General features: G+C 42.9%; 1 protein-coding gene across 2 annotated transcripts in view; it reads left to right on the top strand.

The window, feature by feature from the left end:
- tmeff2a (transmembrane protein with EGF-like and two follistatin-like domains 2a) overlaps positions 1 to 13,742 on the top strand; it is a 123,725-nt gene that overhangs the window by 36,075 nt on the left and 73,908 nt on the right. The window lies entirely within an intron of this gene.

Consider the following 13,742-nt stretch of genomic DNA (forward strand, 5'->3'; position numbering starts at 1 on the left):
TGTGTCTCCCCTCGCATGGATTTGGATACACTCAGTGGATTTCAAAGGGAAGATTTGAAGGCCATGTAATACATTTTTGCATTGCACCTTAGCTCCCAGCCGGGATCAGTGGATTCCATCCTCTTGAAACAGTTTTCTGCGCCCCCAGAAAATGTCAAAGTTGTCATTGAAATTCATTCTATATGCCACACATGCTGATGAAGGGATTGCAGTGTAGTGATGCATTTCATACCGCTGTTTTATGTTGGAGTAGTGCTGGAGATGCTTGCTCAGAAAGGTTCCTAAGAGTATCCTTCAGCTGAATGAAATCCCTTTTCAGCAGTTCTGAGCCACTGACTCTGTATTTAGGAGGATACTCAACAGGCTCACATTCATAATCATTCTCTTGAGATCTGGGCCGTTGAGTAAAAGTTATTGAGTTCGCTCAGCTATTCTACTTACGGTAGTATCAAGTCTTTGCTTTATTCCGTCTCACTCGTTATCTTTCATCGTTATAAGTGTCATTGTTGCTGCATTTATTAATTTGGGAGTGTTCCTGGGACTAACATGAGTAACCTGGATGGCTGTTGAGGCTCATCTGCTGTGATCTGGTGCTGCCATCTCTGTTTGTGCATGTTTGAGTGGAGCTTTGGTCACATTAAGGACGGTCTCAAACGAGTTGTAGGGGATTGGAGGAAACTATGACACTAGAACCTGAGCAGTACTTTCTGTTTGAAGTTGATACTGAAAATGGGGCTGATGTATCAACTACAGATTGTACTTCCATGTTTTTGTAATACTCACATCCACGGACACACCGGGCGAGTGGCGTCTCATCAGACTTTGATCAAACTGTTTCAGAAACATATTTTAACTGTTGAGCTGTCGTAGCAGAAGTTTGCGAGCTACATTGGTATTGTGAAAATGGGGTTTAAGAAAGCTCAGATTGAACTGTGACCCTGGGCAGTGCTGATCCTTTTCATTGTCTGTTCCACTCCTATAACGGTTAAAGAAACATATATCAGTGGACCGTTTAGCTTTCTCGCTGTTTTCTGTTTCAAATCGGACGACGGGCCAAAACCAAGCATCGCCCAACTTGCAGTACGTCACCCGTCAGCGAGCAAATGCAGCAGTGCATTCTGGTTTTTGTAGGCTTTCACCATTTTAAAAAAAAAAAATACTATTTGCATCATTCTGCTACATGGACAGCACAGATTTCTGTACAATCAACTTCAAAAATTCAGTTTTAGTTGAGCTCATTTTATGTCTTTAACTGGACAGGAAATGTAAGACTCCAATATAATAAAAATCGACTAATAGCACTTTGAAATTTACAGTAGCGCTAAACATAACTATAATTAACATTATAGGAAGTATCTGTGGTCTGAGCCGACATGTATGATGATTTCTGATGTGTTGTTTTTGATATCCATACAATAGGTCTGTGATAAACACCAGCTGATAAACCTGTTGACTTCCTGAACCGAGCCCCAAATATCCCTTGAAAACAAACATGTCAACATTATTCTGCACTCTAGTTCATTAAACATTTCCCGTGTACAAACCTCCGCTACACGTTCCTAAGGTGTGCCTTTATGGTCGCATGTAGACAAAAGTAGTTTACCTCATTAACCTTCCAACTGAGGTGACGAGGCGTTGATCAGAATCCATGTTGACAGATGATGATGTTGGAGGTTGGCAAGTGCGTCATGCAGTTTACATGTTTATTTATACCCACCCCATTAATGCGCATTGCCTACCAGCAGCGCGACCTCGTATGAAAGAAACACCCTGGTGGGAGGTGACTGTGGCGGGGAGGTGTTGTCTGGTGCATGTTGAAAAAACGGTGAAGCTCCATCGCTGATTGTTCAGAGTCTGAAGTGTCAGAGAATCCATTAGGTGTGGAAACTAAAGTGACGAAAGACGCTGAACAGATTTCCAAGTTGCACGCCTGTGGGTAGGTGGTCCTAGTTCTACAGTAGCCTTGAGTGTGAGACGCTGGGAGGGAGCGGAGGCATTCAGCCGAGATGTAAGTCCACACCAGTAGGCCGTCCCGGGACTGAGAGTCGCTGACAGAAAGGCTGCAACATTTAGGCCTACTCAGGGAATACAGCATCTGCCAGATTGCCTGCATGTGCTGCAGTCCCACGCTGTGCTAGCAGAGCAACACTCCAGTCTGAGGCAGTCATATCATTAGCTTGTGATATGGTCTCTGTTGATGCTGGTGCAGCTGCTGTCTTAATTTGATGCAGAGTGGCCCTGTGTTCGAGGACGGTCTTAGAGTGTGTCCTGTTGAGGGGAAAATTCAAATTACTTTGCCATCACGGGAACGCCGGTACAGTAACATATGGCCTGGCTCGATAGTTATAAAGAAGAAAAATAACAGCAGAAAGGAGACAAAATGTCAATGAAACATAATCGTATTATTATTATCAAGAGCCGTTTTGATATTAAAATTAGTCATACAATTGATAAAGACTGTTGAAATTCAAGAGCTTTAATGCATAATAAATAATCTCATAATATAGTCACGGTACTATTTATTTGCTCAGGGTCAATTCTTTAAGAACAACATTACATTTTTCATTTTAGTAAAATACATTACAGCCACGCAGCTATGTATGTATTCATATACTCACACTTTCGTTTTCCACATCCAATGTCACCAAAACCTTATTAGAAATTCAAATAAGCACCAGGATTTCAAGTCCTTGTGTCTGTTTTAGAGTGGAGTATCATGCGTTTTATTCCTCAGAAGCCTAACCAGGCTCGCAAATTAGCCACTGCTAGAAGCTCAAAATACATCACATCTCTTGCATTTTAATTAGACGTAACAATGCCTACATTGATAGGCAGATAGATGATTAAATGAATACATAAATTCATGAGTAAGATATTGCCATGGCTCTCCTTTAGTCCTTGGCAAACCTTGTCTAAAGTGTAAAGCAACCACAGGTACTTCATGATTGGCCAAAAGAAACGGGTCTAACAGCAGCTTATGAGCTTATCAACAGTGAGTGTGCTCATGACATGGAGTGTCATTGAGTCGACATACGGACAGATGGAAGTCGTGATGTTTGGTCCTTGCTGATGTTTTTGGTTTGTGATGTTTACCTATCCCCTGTAGAAGATGTGCTGAGGGGAAAAGGGCATTAAAATAGATGTTAATCAGCTAAACCGGCCCTCTGGTGACTGAAACGTGTCCTTGTTGACATGCAAAGCACAAAGTCAGTTTGTATGGCTTTTTTTTTTATGGCCTAAGACGAAATTACTAACATCGTATGAACGAAACATCTGCATGTTAAAGTTGATGCCAGATTCCATTGCGAAGGACAGTCTTGAAGTACAGCACACAAACACAACCTTGGCTTCTTGTAATATCGGACAGTCTTTATATTACTAGATGTGTGATTTTACTCTTTATTTCTCAGACGAATTTTCCAAATTTAACCCCTATATATGATGATCAGATACTAGCACCTTTAGCAGGGGCTCAGGAGTCTTACCCACTCATATTTAGGAAAAACTAGCCCTGAAAGTCGGGTTTCTGCGTGACTGTGTTGTTGCTGACTTTGCCTGGGATTAGCATAGAGCTCAGGAAGTACAGGATGTACAACACCTGCTGTTGGCGGGATGCTTCGTACATGGCGATGCTCCATAAGGGGCAGCTGTTTGGGTCATTTTTCTGGCCAGTTCTATGTGGCAAAACTGTATGCGATGAAATATTCGGCACACTGTACCTGTAGGGAAAAGAAAGGAAAGGAAAAGGAAAATTAATATCAGATCAGACTTGATATCTAATTAATACTAATTAATAAGATACCAGGAACAAGACTGGGGTCAGACAGAGGGAACCAGACATTAGGTGGACTGTCAGCTGGGCAGGGTGAACCAGACCGGCTTGGGTGCTGTGTCTACATTTGTAAGGTACCAACAGATGCAGTGTTCATTCCATCTGTTCTGTTAACTGTGGGCTATATATATATATATATATATATATATATATATATATATATATATATATATATATATATATATATATGCAGCTATATGCCATATTACACTTCTTGCATTACTTCTTTCTGTGGCACAATCTTCGTCTGCCTTGTCCCTGATGAATAAACAGACAAATGAAAACTCTTGGTTTGTAGTGCTGCTGCGTTCAGAGACGAGTATATACTGTATGTTCACTGAGCTTCTTTATAGGCAGAGAGGGAAATTGTTTTCTCAACCTCAACAAAAGCACACAATGGGAGAGACAAATGTGGTATTTCTGTCAGTCTTGTCGAGGCTGTCAGGTATGTTCACAAGTGCACATGAGGTTAAATGTCAGCTCGGTCCGGTGACTGCAGTAATGTGGGGGTGCGGGGTTGTACATTTTAAGGTCGCTCAGACAATCACATGACACACAGTGTTCCTTCATCTGAAATAATGCAGAGATTGAGCAGATTCCAAACACTGCATCAGGCATTTCAGGCACTTGGTCAGGTTGTCCCGCTGGGTGCCTCCCGCTAATGGTATTTAAAGTACAGTGACCTGACATCAGACCCATGGGGCGGGACCATCAGTCAGCAGGGACTCCCAGCTGAAGGGGAAGCACATTCAGGTCTCCTCTGCTTAGAAAGGTAGTTGCAAAAGCCCGGCTTTGTTGCCATCGTATACTGGTCTGTCAGATAAACTGCGAACAAGAAGGTTAAGTATCTGGAATGAACTGGCACTTCTTGGTTGTAACTCAGTCAAATCTCAAACATAGAAACAAAGAGAGTCAAAGACATAAGAACTGCTTCGTAACTTCAGATCTCGCCTCAGAATCGTTCTGTTTCTGCGATATTTGCAGTAACCTTGTGGTAGTTGGCGGCATAATGGCTTCATGGTTGAGCCCACAGGGTAACTCACTAAATGGAAACATTATGCTTCCTGTTTGCATCGGCAAAGCTTTTGGGACCCGTTGGTTTCTAGTGCCACTACTTAGTGTCCAAACGAGGTCCCAGGGGTGGCCCTAGAATCACTAGGCCTTCTTGGAGGACTGGGGGGGTTATGCCTGTTGCCTGGTCCACAAAGAGACGATCTTTCACATTCTGGCGATGACTTATTGGCGGGTCAAATACAGACACCTTTGATTGGTGGCCAGCCCAAAGCGTTGGTATTTGATGACCTTGGATTGGAACTCATCTTTCTTTCTCCACCATCACTTATCGCACCTTCCACATATGTGCCCCCCCCCTTTCTCTGTTGACCTGGCTCGGACATGTAGTGACTGGCATAAAAGCCTGTTAATAAAGACAGTGAAACCCATCAAAGCACTGATTACATTTTAACATTTAATTTAACTGAAACTTTTACCTCTCACTTAAAACTTTGGAAGGCTTTTACCAGTCAGTCTTTTGATTTAGACTCTCTCTCTTTTGATTCAGCCACAATAACAACCGCTGTATTTTGGTTCATTTCAGATCAATGTGTTACTTGTGTAACTCCACAGACTCAAATGTAATGGCTCCACACTCTGCATGTTTACTGTTTATCAATACAAGTATATTGCTACGGGATTTTAGAGCAAGCCGCACGGTTGTCAAGATTAATCCGAGGCAGTAAAGTATAAAGACCAACAGAATGAGCAAAGATTATCTTGGTCATCAAACTGCTTCAAATTAAAATGCTGCTGTCAGGGGGCTGTAAATTTATCAGCGGTGCGGGGAACACTTTTCCAGATGTGAAGCTTTGGTTGTCCTTGGCTTGACTTAAAGTCTTTTTTTTTTCAGTTTGGATCTGAACTTTCCATGAAAATGAATCATATCATGCACAATATAAATAATGCAACCTTTAAGGCCAGACAAAGACAAATCTAAGGCCAAGGTCTGCTTCGAGGTTTCAGACAAACAAAATACACTTCTTGCTCATGCATAAGGAAATGATAAGTCCCTGTGAATTACAAAACAACAACAAGGTTTTGTTTTTTTTTTCATGCATTGGTCAATTTTGAGAAGTTGGTCTATTTTGCTTCCATTAACATGTTTGATGTTAGACAGGTGGGAAAGAAGCATCCAAAATACATATCAGGGGTTCGTGTCCACAGCGCTGGGAGAGCCGGTCTGAAGCACTTGAGCAGCGAGACAACAAGACGCTGCACGTTGGTTTTGATTGACATTAACTGTGGTACCAGAGGGCCGACTGCAAAGTTAATAACACGTTTACAACGCGTAGGTTGATAGCGCGTACGGCAGATCTGCTCCCACGTACGGGCTTTTTCCTGCCTCTGTTTTGAAAGATTCTGATTCATGTAGTTCCATCTTCTTGGTTACCGGGGTGACACGTCCCGTCTCATCTAACACGTGATTGGTTGCCTGAAAAAGAGGAACGCTGACAGCTGCAGCACTGAGATTTTCAACTGGAAGTGCTCAGAGTGACCACTTGGGAAAAAAAAAAAAAAAAAAAAAGAAAGGTGGCCGCGGACGATCTCCTCTCATTGGGAAACAAGTTTAAAAAGATGCTGGTGTTGAGGAAAAAAAACATTAATGTGCATGTTTGATAGACAGTGCCTTATTTGCATATTAAAACATAACATTTCAGAAAACTTGAAATATGCAAATGAATTGTCTCGATGTAAATTATAAACTGTTTCATGGTGAAATCTTTTTTTTGGTCTAAAACTGTATGTGGTTTTACAATTCATTAATTTAAAGGCCGAGTTTTTGCTCTTCATACTTTGAGCCAAACATCTTCACTTCACTAGCACCAACACTAAACCTTTATATGTTTACGTTCAATAAGCTTTCATAGCCTGATTTCAATAGCATTTCAATGAAAATTAAATAATAATTGACAATGACAGTTAATTTCTAGAACTGTGAAGCGGTGAATGAAATTCAAAATCACCTTCCGACTCTAATAAATCAACAAAATGATGGCAATAAATCAACCTGAATTCCTGAAATATATGAAAATGTGTGCATATTTATAACATAAATGATGAAAATCTTGTGTGGAGGTTATGTGGTGATATCTGTTTGTTCAAGTTGTGCACATACCTCACTGTGACGTACACATATCTGACTAATCGCTGCTTGGAATGATGATGGTTTCTTGCATATGTGGACATGTTGGTGTTTGGGTGGAGTGGAGCTCAATCGGACGGATGGAGGAGTCATTTGTTTTCTCGCTTACTGATGCTGATATCCTGTCATGTTTGCTCTCGCTGCATTTCGCGGCGCTCTACCCCTCATATTGGCACGCTCCTTCCCTCCACTACATAGTCATGCACTGATGCGTGCACTCGCCTTCACTTTGCATCGCTCCTCTCCTTTGTCTTTGGTTTTCGTCTCTGCTGTGCGTGTCCCTCGACACTCCTCCACATTGTCCTCCTCGTCTCCGCCGCCGGTACCGTCCTGTCATCCTCCCACCTCCATCACTTACACTTTTTCACCTTCCAATCTCATCTTTCTTACCTCCTTTATGCCTTCACCCTGCCGGCCTCTCTCTGTCTCTCACACTCCCTTCCTCCCTTATTTTCCTGCCGTCCCACCCTTCATACCTGCTTTTTCAGTCCGCACTCCCCCCTCCTCTTCCTCCCACCACCTGTCTTTGTTCCACCCCTGTCAGCCGGCACTTACGTCGGATGCTCGGTGAAGTCGGCGACGGGAGCAGCTATGGAGGCATAGAATGAATGATGATGGCTCTGCTTGTTTTGCAAGGCTGTTGTGTGTTGTGACCTGGTAAGGCGCAGATGCCTTTCTTTTTGTACAAAGTGCTCCGACGGTGGATGCGTCGGTTTGCCGGGTGAGTGTGCGTGTTCCTGTGCATGTGTGTGATGCACCGATCCCAGGCAGGTAGAGAGACAACAGGTCCTGGCTGCACTCCCAAAGCTTAGCTTTTGGAAACTCAGATGAAGAGAGTCGAGGGTAGGCAGAGCCACAGCAGCCCCTGCAGGAGGCTTGTGGAACCTCAATTTCCAGTGACAGAAAACAGAACGGGTGTGAAGGGATGTGAGGAAGAACAGAAAACTGGCTTTAAATACACACAAGACGCTGCAAATGTAACACTGACAGAAAAGCATTCAGTCAGGTTCACCTGGTTCATGCGCTCCCATATTTCCTGTCACTAAGCCAGTCACACATGAGAGCGCGAGCACACACACAGGACCATCGACACCTCCGCTGTCGCTGTGTTCTCGGTCGAGACTGTCCAGGTTTTGTCACAGCGGAGGTGTGGGGCAATGTCTGCGACTTCTGCGGAGCCCGAGCCAGCGGGCGCATAAGGCCGTGCCATATGGTCCTGGCCAATGGCCCCCGCTACCCTGTCTGCTGAGAACTGTGGAGGATCAAATTCTCTCACCTTCTGTCTCATTCAGCCCCCCTCATTAACATACTCACTTCATTTCTTCCTCCTCCCGACTCTTCCCTTCAAATGGCCCCACCTCTCAGACGCCTATCTCCGATATTATTTGACACCTCTATCTTTTTTCATTTACATTTAGCTGACAGTCACCCGGCAGACTTACAGTAGAAGTGCAGCAGCTGACGAGGCTTATATTCGCAGACTGCCGACATCACACGCTGCCAGTTATGAAGCCGTTCGAGGATGAAAGCTGCAGCGGCGGGACAATGGCTAAAACAAGGAATGCCTTTGTGTCTGATGTGGTCATGTGCTATGTAAAGAATCACAAGTCTGTAACCTGAGTTCACCCTCTCCCAAATGGACAGATAAGAACCTAGTAGAAAAGAGTTCAGGCTAGTTTAAGATCCAGTGGAGGTGAAGAGGTGCCGTGTCTTCTGTCTTGTCTGACTGTCTGTATGTATTTATTTATTTATTTATTCATTTCAACCAGTCTGATACCAAGACTGAGTATTAACCAAGGATTAACAACTGATATTTGGAATAGAACCAGTAAGGGAACATGACTAAGTACAATTTGTCCTAAGCATTTTACTTAAAGATATAAAATGTAACATTTCTGCATTGAAATGTCTTAAAACTACGTTTTTTGGATGTTCCGTTCGTCCCAAATGTCTCCAACAATGATCAAACCAGAGAAATCTATCATTTTTCTTTAACGTAACAGTTTTATTTGGTCACCTACCGCTATAACTTCAGGCAGAGAGTCAGAGAGTGAAGAAGGAAGTCTGCGAATGTGACTCAACATCACAAGAATACGACTTAAATCATTTAACTTGACTGTGTCGCATCAGATAGTCCCACACGAGGTAGCAGTTTCTTTATAAGTAGTATAAAGTAGTAAAAAAAAAGGATGTTATACGTTTTACTCATGGGTCTGTGCAGTTACGATTAATCTGTCAACGATTCTTGGTGCATCTCAACGTCTGACATCATCACTTTTCATCTGGTACTTTGTCATCATGCTTCAGTTGAAAACAGCTAACATGGTTTAACTGTCGTCAGGCTTTAGTTAGACGAGGAAGATGTACTTTATTAATCCTTTTACAGAGAAACAAGTTTCTTCACTCTGTTGTTATTTCTTTTACATACAGGACCTATACACGTGCATTAACTGAGAGGTGTCAGAGCACGGGGCCTGCGAAAAGCAGTTAGAGGTCTGATGCCTTGCTTGGGGGCACTTCAGCAGTGCTCTGTGTCTTAAGGTCCCTACAGACTGAGCGTGCGTCCTGTCCAGGTCGTTCCTCAGCAGGTTCGATCCATGCCCCGAGGTGTTTGCTTTTAAAATACTGCAGCGTTTTTTTTTGTTTTGTTTTGTTTTTTGTCACTGGCTGCTGATCTCTGCCTCCCTCCAGCAAATCTCCCAACATAAGTCACATTAACCTGATGTCCGCCCACAGTTCAAAGCATGAGAGCGACCTGTCTTTACAACTCTGTTGTCCAGCCGAGGCCGGAAAATCAGTCGAGACATTTCAACTCCTGAACTTTAGTTTCTAGACACTTTGCAGATTCAGATCATCAGTCAGGTATTAATTTATGCCTACTGAAGTTTTTATTATCGTCATTATTGTTTAGTCTGACAATTATTTTCACGTTTATCGGAGTAATCGTTTATTCTTAAAGTAATAGCTCGGGTCTTTGGCTGTGGGGTTGTGAGGTACGTATCGTAGTGTATTACCTGCAGTAAGACGACCGTCAGCTGTGGAAAAGTAGCGCGTGGCACTGACAGGAAAGCAGCAAGACATATTTAAGCCACCTGAAATGTGTTTTGATCATTTTTGGAGCTTCAAGTTGCCGTCAAACAGCCCTTTTCCTTTGGCACTACATTCTGCTTGTGTGCAGGAATATGGATGTTATACAGTGGAGGAAATGTGCCAAAGGAAAAGGCTGTTTGATGGCAACATAAAAATGCTCAAAACATAAAGGGATATGTATTTGTCAGGGTTGTGGTCTTGCTGCTGGTCTGGTTTGGAGCAGTTCAGTGCTCTGCTTTGCTTCCCGCTGGTGCTGCTTTCTCCTCACAGGGGGGAGAGCTGACGGTCATCTACTGCAGGTAATGCGCTGATGAGGGATAAGTGCCTCACACAACCCCACATCAAAATACCCGAGCAATCCTTTTTTAAGTGTGTGTGACAAATACTCGTCACAATTTTGACTAGCCGAGAGTGACGTCTTTACATGAATCTTTTTGTCCAACTGACAGTCCAAATCCCAGAGCCTCTTCGTTTACTATCCCACAAGACAAAGAAAAGCAGCAAATCCTTCCATTTAGGGAGCTGGAACCAGCACATGTTTGACATTTATGCTTGACAAATGACTTGATGATGTATTTCTATGTGTCAGCATCTTGTCAAAGACAAATCTCCCACGGCACAAATAAATGAATCTTGAATTTTGACTTGATTCGACTTGACTTGAATGACTAAAGGATCAATCAATTATAAAAATAGATGGCAACTAAATTTCTTTCCCATAGACTGGACTAGACTTTTGGAGGGATACACTCATGTGCATGCTTGAATAGGCTGATAAGCAGCAGGATCCTCCTTTATACCTTTCTGTGGTTACGTCTAGGTGAGACACAGCTGTAGCCTCCGTTTTGCACTTCCTCTCAGGGAGACAGAGTTTTTTTTTTTTTTTGAAATCACCCATCCTCTCATCACCCCTCTCTCTTTCCTGCAGGGGCGAGATCCAAACGCTGGGGAAGATCAAGAGATGGGGTTGGGGAGTTTTCTCTGAAATAGAAGGCACTCTTAAAAGACACCCGCAGGGTTCTGCCGGGCAGCTTTCCCTTCCGTTGCATCACGCCTGGCATAAAGTGAGAGTCCCCAGGTTAAGAACAGCCTGAGCCAGATGGGAGAATGTGTGTGAGAGTAAGGGGAATGGAGGGGAGGGGAGGTGTTGGGGGGGGGGGCAGAGGGGAAGGATAGAGGATGGCAAAAAAGCGCGGGCCCTGCAGAAAGCTATTCCAAGCGCCTTTGTGGGGTTGCCATTTTTTCATTCTCTCCCGCTTTCCTTTGAGGGGATTTTCTATTCCTTTCCCTCTCTCTGTCTGTGTCCCCATTTCTTTTCGTTCTTTTTTGTATTTTATTTTATGATGTTCTCTTTTTTTTTTTTTTTTTTTTTTTGTTGCTGTGGTTTCTTCAGGCACTGTGGCTCTTTTTTTATCATGCCAAGTTTGTGGAGCCAGGGCTTCGTCGCTCTCACCAGCCCGTCTGCATCTCGGTTCTGTATTTTTACTTCGCTTTGATTACCCCCTCAGTCTCCTTCTGCCTCACTCTCATCCATTTCCACTGACTTCTTCTCCCCCCTAAGACCAATTTCACTCATCAAGTTTGCCTCTCCTCTCCTCTCCTCTACAGTCTCTTTCCTTCCTGCATCTCAGTCCCTTTGATCAAGAGCCAGTATGCAGTTTCCTCCTCCTCCCTTTTGCTCTCTTTTGTGTATATTCTGCCATCTTCCTCCCCTTCAGCTGGTCAAAAAACACTGTTCGCACTTGATCGTTATGATGCTCCAGGGCTCTTGAATCGATGGCGTGGTTATTTTTGCTCATCTCCTTGAGGCCATCAGACCTTGTGTTTGTCAGCGTGTCTCAGATGACATCCACTCTAAGCCAGCTCAATTTGAAAATGCAGCTTGTAAGTGAAGGCGATGTTCGTCCACGCTGCTGTTTTCAGAGCCATCGCTTAACGACGTCCGTCCACACTGGACAACAGAAGAGTTGCTGAATATTTCTAATCACCCACAGCACGCTGACGTGTTTTCATACAGCCTAACTCTCACTGTAGTCGCTCTCATTTACATATTTGTTTTGCTTTCTCGTGTCAGAACAAGTGTAAAATAGTGATCTGATCCCTGTTAGGGAGCAGCCACAGTCTCCCACACCATATGTTCAACAGTTTTGCCTCGTTTACTTTTTGGCCTTTTTGTTTCAAGAGAAACTGCCAAAGAACAAATTCTCTTTGACACAACTTTAAGCAACTTTACATGCAAGTGTTGGATTGCTGAAGGCAAGTGTTCCCAGTTGATTTCGCTTAAAAGATTTTAAAGAAAAGACACTCAGTCATCAGAGACGGCGTGTTCTTTCACAGTTTGTGGAGTTCATCCTGTGATCGGCACATCTCACCAACAGAAAGGATTTAGTGATGCAATTAAATTCAATACGGTTGAAAGTGAGGATAATTTGATCATCATGTGTGTATGTGCGACACTGTTGACCGTTACAGTTAACTGAGGCTTTTTGAGCAACTTAAGAGAGATTAATGTGTATGTTTTTTAGACCTTTTTGGATTTGGAGTTCTGACTTGATAGGACAATTTGGACTGTGAACTACAACTATTATATAGTATATAGAGTATAAATATGAGCACAATGTGGTCGGGTGGATGTGATGAAATGGACTGGTTCTAAACAACTTCACAGAATTATCCCAAAAGTCACAATTAGTTTTTCCTCAGTTGTTTTGTTTAACGTTCCCATGCGACCTGTAATGTGTGATCTTCTAAACTGACCTTTAAAACTAGTTCAGTGGGTTAGAGTCTTTTTCTCTCTGCTCTACAGCACCTGACTCCGTCACAACAGGCCTTAATGTGACCATAAATATATTCAATTTGTCCCCTACCGTCAAACAGATTCAAATTCACGTTACGTCTGCATTGCCAAGTTTCGAAAAGTACTGTGCGTGCGTGTATCAAGGTTTAGTACTGGCAGAGGAGGATAAAGAACAGTGATTATTTTAAGCCACCACGATTTTTTCCTGATTCTATAGCAAAACTTTATCTTGAAAGTTTCAGCGGGCCGTGCCTGTCCGTCGTTGATAATCTGCTGACAGAACAAGATGGTGTTGTTTTCACGGGCAGGCAAAAATGTATATGATATGCTGAAAAACAAACTAAGCTACACTAAATACAAAAAGACAACAACCATCTCAGCCACAGTGTGTTCACCCTGCTGCCGTCTGACAAACGATACAGAAGTATCTGCTGCTGAACCATCAGACTACACAGCAGCTTCACTCCTCAGTCCTCAACACTCCACCACAAATCAGTTGTATTTTTATTACTTAACTATTTATTCATCCAATTAGATGATTTGTTTTTTTTGTGAGTTGAAATAAATGGGTTACGGAAAACAATTGTTTCTTGTGCTGTATAGCGATAAATAAATGTAATTTTGAAATCTTAAATTAGAATGACAACAATGACTCTCCCCTAGTTTATGTACTGTACATACTTTGTAGTTGGAGTGTCATGTGGCTGTAAACATACACAATCTTACATTCCGTATGAGTGAATCTCTCTCTCATCCTTAAATGTCCTTTTGCGAGAGCCGTGTCATTTTCTTCGAGGGCACAGACAGGCCCGGAGAGATCAGAT

The sequence above is a fragment of the Acanthopagrus latus genome, chromosome 9 (assembly GCF_904848185.1).
Source record: "Acanthopagrus latus isolate v.2019 chromosome 9, fAcaLat1.1, whole genome shotgun sequence".
Lineage (NCBI taxonomy): Eukaryota > Metazoa > Chordata > Actinopteri > Spariformes > Sparidae > Acanthopagrus > Acanthopagrus latus.